Raw genomic sequence first — 21,399 nt, 5'->3', positions numbered from 1 at the left:
AAATTTTTGTGGAAGAATTAAATGTCAGGGTTAGAGTTAGATGAGGCTCGGTTACTAATAGGTTAGGAGGAAATGAGATAAAAATGGTAATGCAGAACCAATCAACTGGAAAGTCCAAGGAACAGATGGCATTCCTGTGGAAGTTTGGAAACTAGGAGGGAAAAAACTGAAAGCTCTGGAAGGTTTAACATGCAACAAAGTCTGTAAGATTTAGGATCTTTGCTTGGAACTGTTTACATAGATATTTTATACCCCAAGTAGACTCCAAAGAATTTTTCCTCAAGCAGACAGCAAATGGTGGTGTGATGGGGAAGGAAGAGGTAACTAGAACATATTTTCTGGGAGTATAATGAGTTGGCAAACTTTAAGGATTCTATGCAGACTGCTGTGTCAGAGATACGGGGTAAACAAATTGGTGTAACTAAGAAAAAAAATTTTTGAGCTATGATACAGAATCAGAATTGCTTAGACACACTAAGGCCTTGCGGAGTCTAATTGTGGTGGCTGCTAAAAAAGCAATTACTAGAAAATGGAAATCAGAGTCTAAACCAACTTTACTAGAAGTAGAGAGTATAGTAGCAGAGATAATATAACTGGAATTTGGATCTTTAGAGAAGGGTAGGAGCAAATTACATAGGAAACATGGGAATTGTGGCAACAATACATGCAGAGGATGAATGAGGTTTCAAAAAAGGCAGGATTTTAATGAGCTATGTAATGTATGACTGATAATGACTAGATAGATTATAAATTATGTATAATGTTTGCAACTACAATTATGTCAATATGGTTTGTTTTCATTTATATAAATGCATAATTGCCTGTGGCCTACTTTATAATTTAATAAAGGTGTTTCTAGCTAAAAAACAAAATAGGCAGAAGCACATAAATATCAGAGAGATACTGGCTGTGATCAACATGGACAGCATTTCTCTGATATGCTGGCTGTGATCAACACTTTGAAAGCCTTCATTTCTGGTCCCCATGACTTGTACAAGTTTATAGTTTACGGTGGTATGGCACATAAAAATGTGGGGTGTACCAGATTGTGCCCTACATGCAGACTTAATATGATATGATTACCTAGGAAATAGCAACACAGCTCAGTTTGACTCTTGAGGATTCATATATTCCATCAGAGCAAAACTTACATTGCAGACAATCTTTACAGGACCAAGACAGACTCCCCCTCCCAAGAATGGAAACTTCATTCTGGGATCTTCCAAGAATTGATACAGTTATGCAAAACACATCAGATAGATCTATTTGCTTCTTCTCAGAACAGGCAACTAAAGAAATCCTGCTCCAGGTCTCCTTGCAGAAAGGCTTGAAAGACCGACTCTTTCTCATTCCCATTGATGGTATTGTACATTTATTCTTGGGTTTATAGGTTCATAGGTAAGTACTAGGCTGTCTGCCCGAAGGCATCTATAAGCCTTGCCAGAATGTGTTGGCTTTCACCATCCTCTTAGATTAGTTCCCTGTGCCTCTGTACAGCAGAACCATTAGTTCCCTGTGCCTCTGTCCAGCAGAGCCACTGCAGTGATCCTGGGGTAAATTTTCTGTTTCCCATCCACTTGTCAATGTTTCTCTTGAAGAGTGTTAGTGAGGGTCTCTCTAATGTAGATTGGAATCCTGTTCCAAAGCATGGGGGAGTCTCTCGGACAGGAATCTATCCCTCCAGCATGTCCTATTTATCGTAGTGGTGAGGTTTAGATCCCTGGAGCGTGTAGTTCAAGGGGATATGGTTTTCTTTAGGTAGAGCATGTCCATCAGTTCTGGGTTGGACATGGCCTTGTATGTCAGGCAGAAATCACGTCTAAGTAGGCGGTATGCAACCAAGTACAGCTGGAGTTTTTTCAGTCGAGCTGCATAGGGCATCTGCTTGAGGCCAGTGATCCTCTTGGTGAGGTACTTCTGTGGTCTTTCCAGCTGTTGTAGGTGTCTTGTAAGGTACATCCCAAATGGGCATTATACTCTATGATGGGTCTGATGAGTGATGCATAGAGGGGCCCAATGACCTCTTTCGATCTGGATGCAAACCCTTTTGTGATTAGGTGGGCCACATAGAAGGATTTTCTAACCACTTTGGCAATGTGATTATCAAAGGAGAGGTTACTATCTACTTGGGTCCCCACATCCCTTTATTACGTCTTCCGTATTTAGGGGGCTACCACCTTTGTGATAGTTTGTGGATACTTTGTTTTTTACAAAGGGGATGACTGTGCACTTTTTGGCATTTAGCTTGAGGCCATGGTGTTGACACCAGGTATCTGTCTCAGTGAGACCCTTTTGGAGTATGTCTGTGTCAGCCGGAGAGTCAATTATAGCCGCTAGTTTGCAGTCGTCTGAGAACTTGGTCACCCATAGTCCTCCTGTGCTTGCCTGTACCTCTGAGAAGCATATGCCTAACAGGAGGGGTCCTAGGACTGATCCCTGGGGAATGCTACTTTTAACCGGTTTAGACTCAGACCTAGCTCTCGCAGCTCTTACCATGTGGGTTCTGTCCGTGTTCCTACAATGCGATCAGGCCAGATCCAGGGGGAAGATGGACTCCCTGTTGTAGAAGGATGTAGCAGTCCACAAAAATCACAAAAACTGATAGGCCAAATAAGAGCCATAAAGAAGATAGAATGGACTATTAAGAATATTGTTACTATTATGCAAAAAGACCAGAATTTCCAGACAGAAGATATACAAAAATATCAAGAGATAAATTAGAGGAAAGAAAAATAATTCCACAGGAAAAACTGTCAGAAGCTTCAAATGACAATCTGCGTTCATTAATACAACTGATTTTTGAAAAACAGTATATAGATCAATAAACTTTGATCTGCTTGGAAAAAGAAGCATCTGAGGAAGTGTGAAAATGTAAACAACAAAACCTAGATATTTTTGAAAAGTATAAAAAAGAAATATGGATATGGGAAAGAAAGAGAGATTTGATATGGTGCAATATTTATGCAAAGGAGAAAACCAAATTAATCTATATAAAGAAGGCACTCCCAAAGATATTTGAAGAGAAATAGAGGCAAAGGCATCCAGATATGGAAAATTTCATAGTAAAAAAAATATATATATATCACAAAGATGGAACGTAGAAAAGAAGATTAGTAAAGTAGAAGCTGAAGTTATGGAATGCCTGTGATGTAAAGGAGTTAATGTAGAAGGTGTAACCTAAATTATATCACCGCATGATGTAGTGAGCCCCCAAAGTAAGGAGAATCAGGAAGATCAGGAATGAAGAAGAAATATGGACAAAGGTTCATAGTTTAGTACTAAGCTAACTGCCCTTGCGAGCCATTTTAAGCCTAGCCAATTATCCTTTGTGAGATTCAAACCCTGCACCCTGTGTTTGTAAGGCAAACATCTTAGCCATTTAGCCACCCTCCCAACCCCAAGGGAAAGAAAAAGAGATTTAATATGGTGTAATATTTATGCAAAGGAGAAAGCAAAATTAACCAATACAAAAATAGCAGCGCAAAAAATATTTGAAGAGAAATACAGGCAAAGGAATCCAGATATGGAAAACCTTACAATACAAAAAAATAAGAAGATAGAGAGGAAAAGGAGATTAGTAACGGAGAAGTTAAAGCAATAGAAATTGAGGTTATGGAGCACCTGGAAAGTGAAGGATTCAGCGTAGAATATGTAATGCAGAAAGCACCATAACAGGATAGAGCAGTGGATATCCAAATTTAGGGGAAACCAGTGGAACCAGAAGCAATTGGTCAGGTGCCATATAAAGATATTTTGGAGCCTTCCACGGGAAACCAGAATAAATATCCACTTGAAGTTAGCAAGGGAAGGAGCAGGAAACTGTGGGAACTCAGATGCAGTCAGTGTGGGAGTGATAGGCCAGTGAGTTCCCATATGACAGTGCAACAGATGGCACAGGATGAAATTGAAGATAAGGTGCCACAGGAAGATGCTATAGAACTTTTTATAGAATGCCCGCAGGAACTGGAAAACGAAGGATATGTCCTCAGTTTGGAAGAAAATGGGCTAAGTGAAGAGTTGCTTGATTTAACAGACATAGATATATTAAGATCAATGAAAGAAATAGACTGAAGGAGGTCAGTAAAACCCCAAAAGTCAGAAGTCTGATAAAACAAATGAACACAATAATTAGGAGTGATGAAAAACCACAAACAGCAAGCCAGCAACTCCTCAGAAGGAATTTATTTGAAAAAACAATGATGAAATAAAACTCTCTAGCGCCTCTGTTAAAGGCTGTTGGCCGAGGCGCTAGAGAGTTTTATTTCATCATTGTTTTTTCAAATAAATTCCTTCTGAGGAGTTGCTGGCTTGCTGTTTGTGGTTTTTCATCTAAACTTGTTTGCGGTGGTTTTTCACAATAATTAGGAGTGTCCATATTTATCCATGCAATATAACAGAAGTAAACAGTTGGAAGACAACAGAAAAGGGAATATATCAACAAAAATACTAAGAAAGATAGATGTGATAAAAGCAATGTGCAATATTAGAACATGCACTATCACAAATAAACTAAAAATTTCAGCACAGGTGGAAAAACATAGAAGATATACAGATAAATATAAATGAAAAGTACAAAATAAGCAATTTATTGATTACCCAAAAAAAGTTTTATAGAAAATTGGGAAACAAGGTAAAAGGAATTGAAAGACCGCCAAAAATAGAAGAAATAGATGCATTTTGGAGAAGTATCTATAAAGATCCTGTGTAACATAACAAAGATGCTAAATGGATAAAAGAAGTAAAAGAAAGAATAAGAAGTTTAAAGGTACATGATATGAAATGGGATGAAGTAACAGCCAGAGAGACTGAAACAAAGTTAAGAAAAGCCTGTAACCTTTGGTTAAAAGTATTCACATCTTTGCATGAAGATTTATCCATGAGTAAGAACTATTTATGTGCACACCCTGGACAGACACCAAGCTGGCTAACAACAGGTAAAACAATGCTCCTACTTAAGAGTGAACCTGCAAGCTACCCCCAAAATTATAGATCAATAACTTGTCTTCCGACGATGTATAAACTATACACGGGAATTGATGCTGACAGAATTTATAGTCATTTAGAAGAAAATTCAGTTATGGCAGTAGAACAAATGGGCAATAAAAGAAAATCATATGGAACAAAGGATCATTTGTTGTTAAATAAAGTTATAGTGGAGAACTGTAAAAAAGGGGAAGAATCTAAGTATGACATGGTTTGACTACAAAAAAGCATTTGATAGTATCACACATTCATGGATAAAAGAGTGCTTAAAAATGTATAAGATACACCCTACACTGATCAGCTACATTACAGTGACCATGAAACAGTGGCAGACCACTTTGCAATTAAGTAATGATAAAGGGCATATTATTATCCCAGGGATAAAAATTCAAAGGGGGGATATTCCAGGGTGACTCTCTGTCACCATTGCTATTCTGCCTTGCTCTTAACCCATTAAACTGTCTACTTAATAGATTAGGTCATGGCTATAATTTGGGTGCTAGAAAACAACAGTCTTTTAAAGAAAGATGAGGAACTGAAAGCACAGCTGCAGGTTATCAAACTTTTTCAGATGATATTAGAATGCCATTTGGTTTTGATAAATGTGCAAAAGCAACCTTTAAAGTAGGAAAACTGCAGCACCAGGAAAACATCAGTTTGAGACAAGAATGTAATGTAAAAGAACTTGAGCAAGAGGGAGTGTATAAATACTTGGGAAGTGATGAAGGCTCAGCAATAAAACATGAACAAATGCGAACAAAACTTGGTAAGGAATACTTTAGAAGACTTAAATTAATCCTGAAAACAGAGTTGACATCTAGGAACAAAATCCAAGCTATAAACCAATTTGCTCTTCCTGTCCTAACTTACAGTTTTGGAGTGATTGATTGGCCTCAAAACGTGTTGGATAGATTAAATATAAAAACAAGAAGGATGCTTCATGCTCACCAAATGATCTATAAAAATCAGTGCATACCAAGATTATATATTCCCTGTTCCGAAGGAGGGATGGGCCTCCTTGAAATTGATGACATGTATAGATCTGCAGTCGTGGGACTTCACACACATCTGCTGACCTCACAAGACCCAAACGTAGTGAATGTGTTGAAACATGAGGAGAATAAATCTAAAATGACTTCTGTGCTTAACCTAGCAGAAGCATATCGGTGTCAAGCAGGAATGGAAATCAAACCAGAAGTAAGTAAAAATCAGGCAACAACTGAAATGTGCCAAAAAACAAAAGAAAGAATATAAGGTGAAGGACCAGATGAAAAGGCAAGAAATGTGGAAAATGCAAAAATACAGTTGCAAGTATAGAAAACATCTGGAAGAACCTCATGTTGATCAGGAACGAATGCAAAAATGGTTAAGGAGAGGTGAATTCAAACCAAGAGATGAATGGTTAATATCGGTGCCCTAAGGTAGTGGGCTTATGTACACACTGGTTTACAAAGTCCAGTGAATATGTGGGGAAAACGGATGAATGTAGGTTTTGTAAAACCGAATTGGAAACAAGTCACACATCTCATTGCTGGTTGTGACATACTAATGGCAGAAGGACTGTATACTGAAAAGCATAATAATGTGTCAAGACTGTTGCACTGGGGATTGTGCAAATATTATGGTATTGAAGTGGCTGAAAAACACTGGAAACATGAGCCACAGAGCATCATAGAAAATTAAGTCTGCATCACATGGGATCATCCATTGCCAGCAGTTCAAAAGATAGATGCTAGAAAACCGGATGTAGTGATCCAAGAAAAGCATTGATCATTGAAATTTCCACACCCAGTGACTACAGTGTCCTACATACAGAGAGACACAAAGTTATAAAATATCAAGATTTGCAAGCAGAAACAAGAGCAGTGTAGAAAAGAGATACCCAGATACCTCCAGTAGTAGTAGTAGTAGGAGCAACGGGTCTACAGTCACATTTAGATATGCTACCAGTACATGTAACTCCATACGAATTGCTGGAGGATTCATTATTGGACATGTTGTGGGTGCTGCGAAGAGCACTTTTAGCTGACATCAAAGAGTGAAACAATACTAATTTCATGAACTTTAATCATACTTTTGACTTATGAATGGGGTCCATTCCTGTCATGGTATTAGAAACCTAAAAGATTTGGAAACGTCCTAAGCACCTAGAAAAATTCATTCACAATTCCCCTTCCATAAAGTTGGCAACCCAACAGATTTGAGTAATTACCAATGTATAGAGATTGTCACTCATAACCAATATTCCTGGAAGACGTATACACTCCTAACCAATCAGATTCCTCAGACACTGCTTTCTGGCCAAATCACAGCATCACAACCTCAGCTTTACCAACATGTCATCAACACTGAAACAATGGAGACCTACTCTCATCAAGTTTTCTTGACCTGTCAAAAGCCTTTAACATTGTGTCATTTCAGAAACTTGTATGAATTGGCATATCTTGGTCTAAACAAATCAGTTGTAACCTGGTTCTATAGTTCTGTCAGATACTAAACGAGCAGACAAGTGGAAGCAAGACAACTCATCTTTCGTGACAGTTACTCTCCATCTTCCCCGGGGTTCCATACTTTGGCCTCTCTTTTTTAACATTTATTAAACTATACCACTTTTGAACAAGCAACCCTCATTCAGTGCGCAGATAAGGCTACACCCGCTGCTGTGCACAGTCTCCAGGCACCCTACAAGATATCACTTAACAGGATTATCTTTTCATAGAATCCTTGACAATGCAGTCCTACTCCTCAGCCTCAAAAGATAACTCTGATGCTCTTTACCTCTAAAACTCTCATACAGCAAAAGGACAAATCCTACATCCTGTCATTCAACGATACAAAAATTGAATATGTGCTACTAAGTAAGTTACTTGCTAACAAACTTAAGTTTAACCAACACCTGCTTCAGGCCATCAGAAAGACAAAGTGGAAACTAGGATCATTGTACAGAGCAAACAGTTTTCTCACAGAATCTGCAAGAAAATCTAAGTACCTATTTCTGTCCTTTCTATATGCATCCCCATATTTAGGAATCTTAATACCATTCTTAAAACTAACCTTGATGCAGGTTACAGTAACCGCCACATCTGCAGCAAACACCACACTAAAAACCTACCACTGCATAGCCCTTAGAGATTTACACCTACTACCTTATATGCTCACAACTCAAGGTAGTCCACAACTTCATTTCCCTAAAAAAAAAAATTCCATCCTTGAAAAATATGCTCCAATCAAACTCTAGCTCTAGATTACTATAAACAAGTAAAAAATCTCTCTTCTCCATGTCCAAAACCTGCAACTCAACTGGGGATTCTGTATTCTCCTACCAAGTCACTAAAATTGGAAAACTCTCCCGCTACAAATAAAACAGAAGACACAAACCTTCAAATTACTGCTAAAGCTGTAACTAAGCAAAAATTATCTCTGCTCCTGGCTAGAATTAATTATGTGGCTGCCCATGCTACCTCTTCTCCAAATACTCTTTTCTTCTTCCCCCTTTTTTCTCCATTCCAGAAAGATACTCCCTAAACCACAAGGAATAACATTTACATAAATTAGATCAATAACAGGTCTAAGTGACAAGACTCAATGTCCTGTTATCTCTTATTAGATCAACCACTGTCCCCCCTTTCTCAGTTTCACTACTCTTATCTCCTCATCTATCCAAAGCTAATATTCTAACAGTCCAAGTAGTCCCCAACCATTTTCACTTTCCTAATTACCTTATTTATCTTAAGTATAACCTTATATCCTTAGTTGTACTACTATTAATGTCATACTAGATTACATTGTCAGCCACCTTCCCCATTTCTAATATTTCCATAGTTAAGCTGCCACCTGTTTTCATTATTTTAATTTCTGAACATTTTACTTAATATTACAGTATCATTCACAATGTTATTTCTCTTTCTACTATATACATGCCTGTCTCTATTTCTGATGAATGATCAACATTGTATATATCCATGAGAGCTATGTACATGCTTCATGCTCTGTTTCTAAATTATGTTTATGTAAACTATTGTAAATCTTTTTCTCACATGTATGTACATCTTCCTATATTTTGTATTTCCTCTGATATCATGTAAATCTGTTTAAAAGTAAAAACTGGTGTTAAATGTGGAGCCTTTCTCCACCGGCCTCCGCGGAAACGTTTTTTTTTTTTTTTTTTTAATCCTGGTCTGACTTTTCTAGTTAGAAAGATAGATACATTTATTAGTTGTGAACTTGTCACAACCTTTAATCATCATAATGATCATTCGTGTTCAGTGGTGTTTGCCCTTTTCTCCCAAAGTTCCACAACCTGGTGTATGCTTATATAAGTTGGGGGCTGAAGCCTCCCATTACACCCAGGGCCAGCTTTCTCATTTTTAATAAAGAAAAGATTGTTTTGACAATTGTCAGGTATGATGAATTCACACTCAGCAAGTCATCAGGAAGTCAGCTGATGTAATCCTGGTAGGCCAGTTAGAGTCCAGGCCCGTTTTGGTGGCTCAGGATCATGTCTCTATAACAGTTCTATACTGGCCTTCACTAGCAAAACAGCTGTGTCCATTCCTCTCAACCACCAGCTGAGAGAATCATGAACAAAGGACGTTAAAGTCAGGGATGCCTAATTAACAGAAGATGTGCATAGTGCTTCATTTAGAGAAATTTTTTTAGTAAAAAGAGTTGCATACACACAAGCACAGATATGCTTATAGTACAGAAATATTCCTATTTTCAGATGCTGTATAAAAATCAGGTAATACATTGCACCCTCACCTTTACACCCCAACAGTTCCATTTTTTTATGAAGACAGGTGCTTTTTGCAAAAGACAAATACTTAAACATGGAAGCAATGCAAGGCAATTTACATTCAGTAGTCCTCCCCTACATAAATTATTGAGTTACAGGTCTACCAATGTTGTTTCCTTATGGTTAGACTCAGAATGTTAGTGTAAAACAGTTATTTAACCTGATCATCTTGGCAAGGAGAGTCAGTTTCTGCAGCTGATGCTGTGGAACGTTCTTCGTTATAAGCAGCTGTTGCCTTTCTTGCTGCCCTCAGTATGTCCTTCAGATGTTTCACACAGTAGCAGTCGTCCTCATTTATCTTCATTGCTAATAAACAATTTAATGTTTTTGGGCCAAGCTAAATTCTCGTTCTTCACGGTTGGAGTGTGACAAGCCAACTACAGTCGACATTGCTTTTTGAAATGTCGACCGGTCTTACACTGCAGATGTACCAAAGACCGCATGGATCAGTACTTCAGGAAAGTACATGTATCTGATCCATATGGTCACTTGGTCATCTGATAGAATGAAAATTTGTTTATCACCTTACAGTGCTGCAATTGTGAGCTCCAAAACCCAAGATGACTGCCAGTGTCTGCAATAATAGTGGAAGCTTCATAGTTTGGTCTGGTAAACTGCCCATGTTATGAAGCAGGGGATCTTTGGCGGGAAAGTGTTTTCTCAGTTTGAGCAGTTCTGCAGTGTAAAACTGCTTGGCCATATTTAAAAGTCTGTGCTGCATTATTGTACCTCTGATGCCATACATCAGGTCATCCAAATACATTTCAGCATTGTGGCCATTAGGGATTTTACTGTCTTTCATGATATTGTCTTCAATTTCAAAAGTTGTGTTAGCAGTTACATTGTCCAGAAACTGCCTAGCCAAAGGGTTGTCTGTGTACCCTTCTGTTTATTTTATTTATTTATCGCATTTGTTTACTGCGAAAGTCCACTGGGCCTAAAAGAGCCCATTTTCAGTGGAGGCCCAGGGAGAAAAGCTCCGACAAGAACATAGATACAGAAAATATTAAACATTAACTGGTACAAAAGTAGACCGTGTTATAGATAGTGATTACAGTAATATACACATAAAAGCAGGAATTTTGTTGGTTGCCAGATGAATTCAGTCAGCGAGATATAAACAGAGATATATTAATCAGCATTATTGTACCAGTATCAACAAGTGATAAAAATGATTATGGAGAAAATAACAGTAGCAAAAAGCATAGGAGTTAAGTTATCATAGAACGAGAAGGAGGAGGTTAGGTTATAGAGCAGGTACAGAAATTTGCATGGATCCATGCAGTACGTCTGCATGTACTTCAGGAAATGATCCCCACTGGTAAGTGATAAGTTGTGTTCAGTGAGTAGGACTCTTACAGGCTACTTCTGCCTTCAATACTTCAGAGTTGGTTTGCTCTGTGGCAGACATTTCTGTCATCTTTGTCCCAATCGAATGTTTGGTGGTCATCTTGTGCTTTTTGGTGTCCATGTGATTCAGCAGATCATTCTTCCCTCCATGTTCAGCATTAATATTGGTAACACATGCCTTGCAAGAGACATAGCCTAGACCATGCTTGCTTTCTGTTACCCAGTCAAATGTGACCTTCCAGCTGCTTTGGAATGTAATTAATCACTTATTCTTCTCAGAGGCAACATCTTTGGCTAAAGGAGAGAGTAATTAGAAAGCTTCAAGGTAGTTCACTGGTGTACTATGAAGTTATACTTTTACTTACAGTAAAGTGAAGTTTGGTATGATGGTAAACAGGAAAATTCTTACCCTTCTGAGTTGCTGCACTGTAACAGTGCACAAAACTTGCATTGCATCCCCTTTTACAGTGGCTTATGCTGTGATGTGTGATTCAACCATTACTTTGCTTCTGAAGAACACAAGTGTGGTCGTTGCGACAAAGAATATGAAACCAAGTCTGAAATCTCTTTAAACATTTACACCACAGCAAGTCATTTTAAAAACACACCAACATACTGGGGATAAAATATAAGCATTAGTGCAAAAGTTTAATAACGCATTCAAGAAAAAGCTAGTTACTGCGAATGTTTCGTAATGCATCCAAGAAAAAGCTCATCATTGTAAGTGTTTTGTAAAGCATCCAGGAAGTTCGGACAAGGGGCATGTTGCAAAATTGGCATATCACTGATATGACAAAGTTGTAGATCATTACTTAAGCAATCTGAACTCCACAAGGTTTATTTTACCCAAATATTTTTTCAGAAAGATATAAATTATTTTATGACTGCAAAGACAAAGTGCGAACATGAATTATTAGGACATACCAAGATAGCAAGAGGTTCTCCCGTTCGATTCTCGGCTTGGTTGGGAGTGCCTTCTGTGTGGAGTCTGCATGTCCTCCCCGCGGTTGGGTAGCATTCGAAAGACATGCGTGCATAAATGGGCGTACTTTCGTTGAAGTTTGGGCATCAAGCTGGCACCTCGGCGTTTCGTAAAAATCTACTGCCAGTCATTAGGGGACCGGCATTCCGCTGTGGCGACTCCTTACCGGGAAAAAGCCCAAAGACAAACAACAACCAAGATACTGAGACAAAATCTGACCATTCTGTGAAAATCTGGAGGGACACAAAACTAACTTAACGGTTCAAATATTAGTACATGTACAGTGCTCTCTAGTTTTATAATATCTGTTAACCAGTATCAAAACTCTGGGAACTTGGTCTCAAGCTCAGCACATTTTGTACTGCAACACATCACCTGTAAACAGATCAGTAGAGTTATTCTAAATGGACAGCTCCAGGAAAGAACATTGCTGTATCCTTATCCAGCAGAAAAGCATTCCTTCGCACACAACTTACAAATGTCAACATGATATAATATTACTGCAAGCTTTGTAGATAACTGTACTCACATAAACTGTATCATTTTTTAATTTACTTTACTGCTCAACCAGGTAAAACCATACTTACTAGCACTGGTCAGGAAAAATCAAAAAAACTTTAAAGTAATGAGAGCAGACGAATAAAGATTAAAACCATAAAAAGGCATTTAGCATTTTGTGTACATAGTTCTTAAGTAATCTGTATGCATAAATACTTATCACGTGTTGATAAAGTCTTTGTGTTGTTAAAGGTTTAATTTAAAAAAAAAAATGAAAGTTTAATAAAGATCATCTTCTTTTGGCTGTTCCCGTTAGGGGTCTCCAAAGTGGATCATCTGTTTCCACGTCTTCCTGTCTTCTGCATCTTGCTGTATCACACCAACCACCTGCATATCCTCTCTCACCACATCCATAAACCTTATCTTAGGCCTTCCTTTTTTCCTCTTACCTGGCAGCTCCATCCTTAGCATCCTTTTCCCAATATACCCAGCATCCCTCCTCAGTACATGTTCAAACCAATGCAATCTCGCCTCTCTTGCTTTGTCTCCAAACCATCCAGCCTTAGCTGACCCTCTAATATACTGATTCCTAATCCTGTCCATCCTCATCACTCCCAATGCAAATCTTAACATCTTTAACTCTGCCACCTCCAGCTGGGGATGCACAAGCCAGTCCATTTCTTTGTGCCTGTCCCAAGCCCAGATAAATGGAGAGGGTTACGTCAGGAAGGGCATCCGCTGTAAAACTTTTGCCAGATGACATATGCGGACAACAATACACAAAGTTTAATACATATATTGGAAAAAAAGAAAAACTGTGCCAACATAGATTTTCTTATTGCTTCTGTACAATAATCTATATAATAATAGACAGGCAGCTATAAACAACCCACCCAAATGGAAACGGACTAAAGTAACATGTCAAACAAAGGACTGTGGAAGCTCATGTATTACAGGAAAATGCATAACCTCACTGAATATTTCTTAAAACATTTGGAGAATTAGACACATTCAAAATGCATACTAATCCATTTTCCCTTTAGAGCTTGCAAGAATCTTGCCATTAAAACAATATTGTTTTGGGCAGTACAGAGACAGAGGGTCGCTCTTTTCTGTGGAAATATGATTTGTACTTTGGATGCCATGCTGAATGAGTACAGATGCATTATGTGTGTGTACTATGCTCCCTAACAAGAAAAAAAAGTCATAACTGTCCCTTACAGAAACTGAATAACTTGGTAGCCAGGAACAGTCCAACTGTCACATAGGTCTACTGGCCTGTCACTACAGGTTATATTGCTGACACGGCTGTATATTTGCTTTTATGTGTGTGTGTAAACAAAGCTGAGTATTTGTAAACTGCACTACGGTCCCAAGGTTAGGACATTTGATGACTAGTTGTGCTTCAGATGTACAACAGGCTAATATAGTCATGTTTACATGTATTTTCCAAATGGAAAAGTATGCATGCTCCTTATGAAGTAAATCCAAAGATTTTGTCTGCATTTGCTGTTTAATTGCTTCTGTAAACTGTCTCCCATCCCGCAAAAATATCTGTCCCAGATCACCTTTGATATCTGACTTATCAAGTGAAGCCTGTACTAGATACACACATATATACACACATCCACACACTATCCAGGCAAGTAAATCAAGTGATATGCTTACTGTAGAACCAAAAGTCACAGTGACTTGCTTAATGCAGCTTTCCACCTGTGCACCTATGGAGGTGTGCCCACCACATCCTCCTGTCAGATTCCAGGTATCACACAGATCTAAGGGTAGGGTCCCCATGGAATGCTATGGCATGCTAGTCTGTACTATTACAGTGGGCACCACAGTGTGTCTGTTAACAATATATCCTGCGGATGCAGCAAAACTGACCAGTGAAGCTCCTGGGATACTACATTTTTACAAGAACTATTTTATTATAAAGAAAAATTCAATTCCTTGGTGCCAAGACACTGCAAGTGTTTATAGAGGTTCATAGGTTGGTACTAGGCTATCAGCCCTAGGGCCTATACAAGCCTAGCCATAACAATTCCCTGGCTATTTCTTCCCACATTATTTACTTTCCTGGACCCCTGTCTAGCAGGGCGACTGACGTGATCCCTGGGGTGAATTTCCTTTCTCCCATCCAATCGTCAAGGTTCCTCTTGAAGAGGTCCAAAGAGGCACTCTGCTTGACATGTATGGGCAATCTATTCCAGAGTCTGGGGAGTCTCTGGGTCAGGAACCTATCCCTCCAGCATGTTTTGTTTATTGTGATGACAAGGTTTAGATCCCTGGAGCGTGTAGCTCTGAGGGATTGGGATTTCTTTAGGTGTAGCATGTCCGACAGCTCTGGGTTTGACATGGCCTTGTATGTTAAGCAGAGATTGCCTCTGAGTAGACGATATGCGACAGAGTATCGCTGGAGTTTTTTAAGGCGGTCAGCGTAGGGCATCTGCTTTAGGCCTGTGATTCTTTTAGTGAGGTATTTCTGAGGCCTTTCCAGTTGTTGCAGATGTCTTGAGAGGTACATACTAAATGGGGGTTGTATTTTATAATGGGTCTAATGAGGGATGAGTACAGTGGGACAATGACCTCCTTTTTTCTGGATGAAAAGCTCTTCGTGATGAGGTGTGCCACATAGAAGGATTTCCTGACTGTTGTGGCGATGTGGTTTTCGAAGGTGAGACCACTGTCCACCTGTGTCCCTAAGTCTCTTATCACACTTTCTGTGTTTAGTGTACTGCCACCTATATGGTAATTCATGGATACATGTTTTTTCCCAAAGGGGATAACAATACATTTCTTGGCATTGAGCTTGAGCCCATGGCTCTGGCACCAAGCATCTGTTTCTGTAAGGCCCTTTTGTAGAGTATCCACATCATTTGGGGATTCAATAATGGCTCCCAGTTTGCAGTCATCTGCAAACTTTGTTACTCAGAGTCCCTTAGTGTTGACCTGTACTTTAGAGAAGTAGATGCCAAACAAGAGCGGCCCCAGGACTGAACCCTGAGGTACTCCACTTGTCACTTGTCTGGAGCTGGATTTGGAGTCGGCTACTTTTACAGTGTGGGTTCTATCAGTAAGCCATTTAGCAACTCATTGGGTGACATAGGGATTAATGCCCAACTTAGTAAGTTTATCTATGATTCCAGAGTGGGAGATGGTGTCAAAGGCCTTGGCAAGGTCTAGATAGGCTATGTGGACCACCTTACCCTTGTCCATGGCTCTGGAGACTGATTCAAAGAAGTCAATCAGGTTCAGGAGACAAGATCGGCCCTTCACAAACCCAAACTGGGTGGGGTCCAGTGTTTGAAGGTTGCCAATGTCTTTGTTTATAAGTTCCATGATAATACGCTCCATGGCCTTGCAGATAAGGCTTGTCAGACTGATGGGACGGTAGTTTCCGGGATCCAAGGTGGATCCCCTTGTGGATTGGGATAACTGTAGCTCTGCGCCACTCAGTGGGCACGAAACCTGAGGTGAGGCTATGATTAAACATGACACTTAGGTGAGGTGCCAGTTCATATTGTAGTTCATGTAGTACACAGCCGGGATGTCATCTGGTCCCATGGATGCTGTATTCTTGGCTTTAGAGAGTGCGTTTTGTACCTGTGTGGCCGTTATTACTGGAATTTGGCAATCTTCCAGTATTGAGATGGGCCATTTAGGGGTGAGAGGGGGGTGAAGTTGGCACTGAATCGATCTGCCAGGATATTGGCAATATCCTTTGGATCAGTATATTTAATGCCATTCTGTTTTAGCTCAGAGCAGATCTGAGCATTGCCATTTAGATTCTTGACATAGTTATAGAATGCTTTGTGGTTGTCTTTGGAATCTTTGGCAATTTTATTTTCGTAACTAGCTTTGGAGGATTTTGTGAGGCATCTCAGTTTCTTACTGAGGCTAGTAAGGGAGTTTTTTGCATCCTGGGATTTTCCTCTTTTCTGCAAGAGTTTCTTCCTTTTGTTGTAAAGTTTGTTTATGGCAGGGGACCACCAGATTGGCTTCCTTTTTTTGGATGAGAGCATTTTGGTTCTATTTGGGATGGCACGATTCATGCATGAGTGGATGTGCTCGTACAGTGCCTTAGTGTAGGATTCAGCAGTTGAACTTTCAGTTCCCGTCTGCATGGGTGTTATGAGGTTTGTCACTTCTGACTTGAGTAGCATGAAGTTGGCTTTGGAGACGTTTTTTATGGTGGTTTCTTTACTGGGGGGTGGGATGTGGATGTTAAGGGTGATTAGCTTATGGTCAGACCTGACTAATGAGGGGGTGACCATAGGTATGGAGCATTGATTTCCCATGCTGGTAATGACCAGGTCTAGGATATTGGAGCCCCTGGCTGGACTATGGATTAGTTGATCCAGGGCATTGGAATTTATGAATTCCAAGAACTGTTGCGCAAAGGTGTTGGGACATGAGTAGTTTTCCCAGTTAATGGCAGGGTAGTTAAAATCACCCAGTATTAGGGTATTTGGTTCTATCTTAATATTTTCCAGTATGTTTAGAAAGGTGTAGTGCGAATCTTGGGGTATGGTGGGGGATCTGTAGCAAGCTACAATTTGGATTGCAGTCTTACCTAGTGTTAGTTGCACTTGGAGAATTTCAGACACATTGTGTTGGCCAACTAGCCTGGTGGTGTGAATATCCTTGGTGAATATTGACACTCCTCCACCTTTAGTGTTTCGGTCCTGGTTTGGTGCCGAAAAGTGTGGTAAGAGTTGTAGCCTGGTATTGCAGGGGTGCTCTCTGGAGCCTTGAACCAGGTCTCAGTTACTGCACAGATATCGATGTTCTCCATTTTTAGGAGTGCCTCGAGAGAGTGCATTTTGAGGTTTAGACTTCTAGCATTGAGTAGCATTACCTTCAGATTTTGCATGCTTGTACCTGTTACGGTGGTGGTTTTGTCCTTTGAAGTTTGCCTAAAAAGGCACTATAGGGGTGGCAAGAGCCTTAGCCAGTAACCTGAATCCCAGGGGCGACAGGTGCAGACCATCTCTGGCAAAGCATCGTGGTCTGTCAATCATGTCATCCCAGGCAGACAGATACTGGATCCCCTTTGAATGACACCATAAGCTTAGCCAGTTGTTGAAGTCAATCATTTTATCCTTATATTGTGGTATCATTCTGGGCGAAGGCAGGATGCTACTCAGGGCTGGGGTCATACCTGCCTGGGCCACATGATCCGAGAGCTCTTCCATGTCTCTTTTCATGTAGTCCAGGGAGGTACGTCTCAAGTCATTCACTCCAACATGGACAGTGACAGAGTCATATTTGTACTTGTTGTGGAGTGACTTGAGTGCATGCGTTATGTGGCGGATCCTGGCACCTGACAGGCAGCTGACTGTAATTTTCTCCTTATTCAACCTGGTGAGAGGGACATCAGTGTGCCGGACTATAGAGTCACCTATGACTAAAGTGTTAGGTACATTGTATTGCCTTAGGGGCTGTTGCTGGGTGGCACACTGGTGTTGTGAACTATGTGACACATTGGTTGTGATTGGTGTTTGTTTGAGTTTCAGCTTCAGAGGTCTTTGTTGCTTGGGCAGGTTACAGTTAAGGGCCTCTGCATATGTGGATTTAGTGTTGCTATATGTGGGTGTTGGTGGTGCGGGTTTAGAAGGGCTATGTGTTGCTTGAGATGTAGTGTGGGTGTTAACCTTCTCCTCTTGACTGTTTAGCACAATCTTGGGTGGAGAGAGCTTTGCTTCCATTTTGGCTATGTAAGTGCATCTCTCACAGGTTGTAGTGTTGGGTGGTAGGAGGAGAGGGTTGTCTGTGTACATGAGGCAATTGCTGCATTGCCCCAGTATGCCCAGATTCACCAGGTGGACAGGAGAAATCACCGGAAGCTGACCCTTGGACATGCTTGGTTTGGGTCCTTTTTTTTTTCTTTGTAAAGTATAGGAACTGTTTCCTTAGCAAGGTACTTTGCAATTATAGGCTGTTTAGTGCCTACTATTAATTTCTCCTTGTTAACAAGGAGAGTTCAGTGTTTGTATGAGTTTAAGGCTTCCTAGTGCTTTCCAGCAGGTATTAGAGAAAGTGCTAGTCACAGGGATGCTTAAAGGTAAGATTGAAAAGAATGCACTCTGCAGTGTGCACTAGAGAAGTTAGATGTGAAAGTAGGTAACTTGAGTTTTACCTGTTTAAAAAGTTAAGGTTTAGTGGAGAGTTACTATTTTTAAAACAGCAAGATGGATTGAAAGGGGTGGTCACTTTTGTATTTTGGTACTATGAAATACTGTAGGATGGCCAATAAATTTAAATAATTGAAGGGGTGGGATTTCAAAAATCATGATTTTGTGATTACTCACATAAGCCAGTGAAAGTAGAGAGAAATGAGATATATGGTCAGATTAACATAAGAGGCGGGCAACTAGAAAGACAGTGGTATTTAACAAGACAACTTAAATGGGTGGGGAAAATTCTGCCTGACTCAGAACAGAGAGAGCTGTGGTCTCTTTTGAAGTTTTAATATGCTGTTAAAACAGAATGCAAGCAAAACACAAAGTAAAGAAAACAAACTGCAGTATTCAAAATATAGAAAGGCAATAACAGTAATACAAAAAATAACAGCAAACTAACCTTTCCTTCACAGCAGTGTAGCAGAGTCTGGATGAGCCTTTCTGGTAAAACTCTGAAATGTTTTAGTTTACACCTTAAATAGAAGTTTTAGTTCCTAGCTCCACCCCATCTGTTAACAAGTGATTAACCTTAAGCGACCTCTTCTGTCTTATGAATGAGTCCTTAATTAATCAGTTCTTATTTCTGCCTGACTCAGAACAGAGAGAGCTGTGGTCTCTTTTGAAGTTTTAATATGCTGTTAAAACAGAATGCAAGCAAAATACAAAGTAAAGAAAACAAACTACAGTATTCAAAATATAGAAAGGCAATACAGTAATACAAAAAATAACAGCAAACTAACCTTTCCTTCACAGCAAAAGTGTAGCAGAGTCTGGATGAGCCTTTCTGGTTCCCTATCTCAGGCTATAATATTCCAGTCATTTCCTTATTTATGAAAGGATGACTCCTTAATTGCTGTTCAGTTCTTTTGAGCCATGTTTATTCACTTAAACCCTTGGCCATCTGTATGGTGTTACAACAGCTATGTTTACAGTATGCACAAACACAGAATGTAATATAATGTTTTTTGTCCTTGTAGGCTGTTCCATGTAAACAGTACATTTTGTACATTTAAAAACTCGAATCTAAGAACATATTTAAGACAGACAATATGAAGGCTAGCATAACCATGCTGCTAAACACTTTTTGGAAATAAATTATAAGAAAGTACCCAATTTGAAATGTAACGTTATGCTTGTATTAAAAAACACCGAAAGTTGGAGCATGTCACGCAATGAACAATATTTAGAAAAAATACAACAGTATGTATTAATAATGGTTTTAATTTCTGTTTTGCCATAAAAAGCATGGTTGTAGTACTGATTTTAAATTGTTACTTTGTCTGTTATGTAATTATTACTTGTTTAATTGCTGGTGCTATAAAAGGGAAATATTTGTGTTGCTGTAAATCTTCCTGAAAAGGCTTTGCAGCTGTGGATGCAGAAAAAGCTAACAAGAACACATGCACATTTTTGTTCTATTTTGGGGGGATGGCACTTGCTTTATAATGTACCTGTATCTGTCCCCACCCCTCCCTTCAATGGGTAATGTTACTCTACATTGTTACTTTGAATGTACGTGCATGTGCCTCCCCCCTGCCCCGCCAACAGCTGTTTTTAATTTGCAGTGTTACCTGGAATGTCGATATACCTAATTCCACCACTCTACTTAGCAGGTGCTGGTACCTTGTAATCTAATGTAGGTACTCCTTTTCTCACACCTCCAGTCCAGAATGTTATCTTCACACATAAACTATCTTCTGAAGCCTACAGAAATAACCACATTACAGATACTTGACTGTGACCATGTGAATATTTTTGCCACACATTTAGATTGTTTAACAGATGTACAGTGTTGGGTCCTGGTCATTGTCAGATGTAATCAGAACCCCCCCCCCCCCCCCAAAAAAAAAAAAAAAAAAAAAAAAACCTGGCTCTTCATCTTAACACACACATGCTTCCCATCAGAAAATTAAATAGAAGTTTAAGAAAGACACTTGGTTGCTGATGTCTGTTCCTTTACTTACCTACTATGAACTGCAGAAGGGAAGTTTAAAAGTAAATCCAGTCCTCCTCCTTGGCCCTCATACTTAAAGACATTTATATTTTGTGGATCAGTCTACCATTAGTGGGTCTGGTAAACTCTTATGTTAATTTAGCATGTTATGTACTTTTACTTGCTGAGGAAAACCTGTGGACTTGTGCATGCTTAACAGGAAAACGTGTGTCTTGAGGATGTTGTTGTTGTTGTTTGTCTTTAGGCTTTTCCCGGTGAGGGGTCGCCACAGAGGAACTCTGGTTCACTAATGATTGGCAGTAGATTTTCACGAACGCTGAGGTGCCAGCTCGACGTTCAACCTTCAACGAAGGCACGCCCATTTACGCATGTCTATCAAACACCCACCCAACCGTGTGGTGGACATGCAGACTCCACACAGAAGGCACTCCCCACACTCCAGCCAATGAAAAGACCCCATGAGGTTTTCTTTCAAGTTTTTTGCCAGTTAAACCCGTCAATATTACCACTTCCTTGTTATATATGGGTAAATGGATTCTTATTTTGGTATGCACTGATAAGAAGATGAAGTTATTGAGGGCCTTGTTCAGAATGAAGCAATTTCTGATTTATTTTTTAAGTTTGTGATGACTTCAGTGAGCATACATTCATAATT

The 21,399-nt window shown here is 39.6% G+C and overlaps 1 protein-coding gene across 4 annotated transcripts in view; it reads left to right on the top strand.

Annotated features, from left to right (window-relative positions):
- Nucleotides 1–21,399, top strand: part of SEPTIN11 (septin 11) — a 1,067,046-nt gene that overhangs the window by 304,767 nt on the left and 740,880 nt on the right. The gene's annotated exons all lie outside the window — the stretch shown is intronic.

This window comes from Protopterus annectens, chromosome 2.part0 (genome assembly GCF_019279795.1).
Source record: "Protopterus annectens isolate FY-2018-M chromosome 2.part0, PAN1.0, whole genome shotgun sequence".
Classification (NCBI taxonomy): Eukaryota; Metazoa; Chordata; order Ceratodontiformes; family Protopteridae; genus Protopterus; species Protopterus annectens.
The sequence above is the reverse complement of the archived record's forward strand: the minus strand, read 5'-3'. Positions and strand labels throughout refer to the sequence as shown.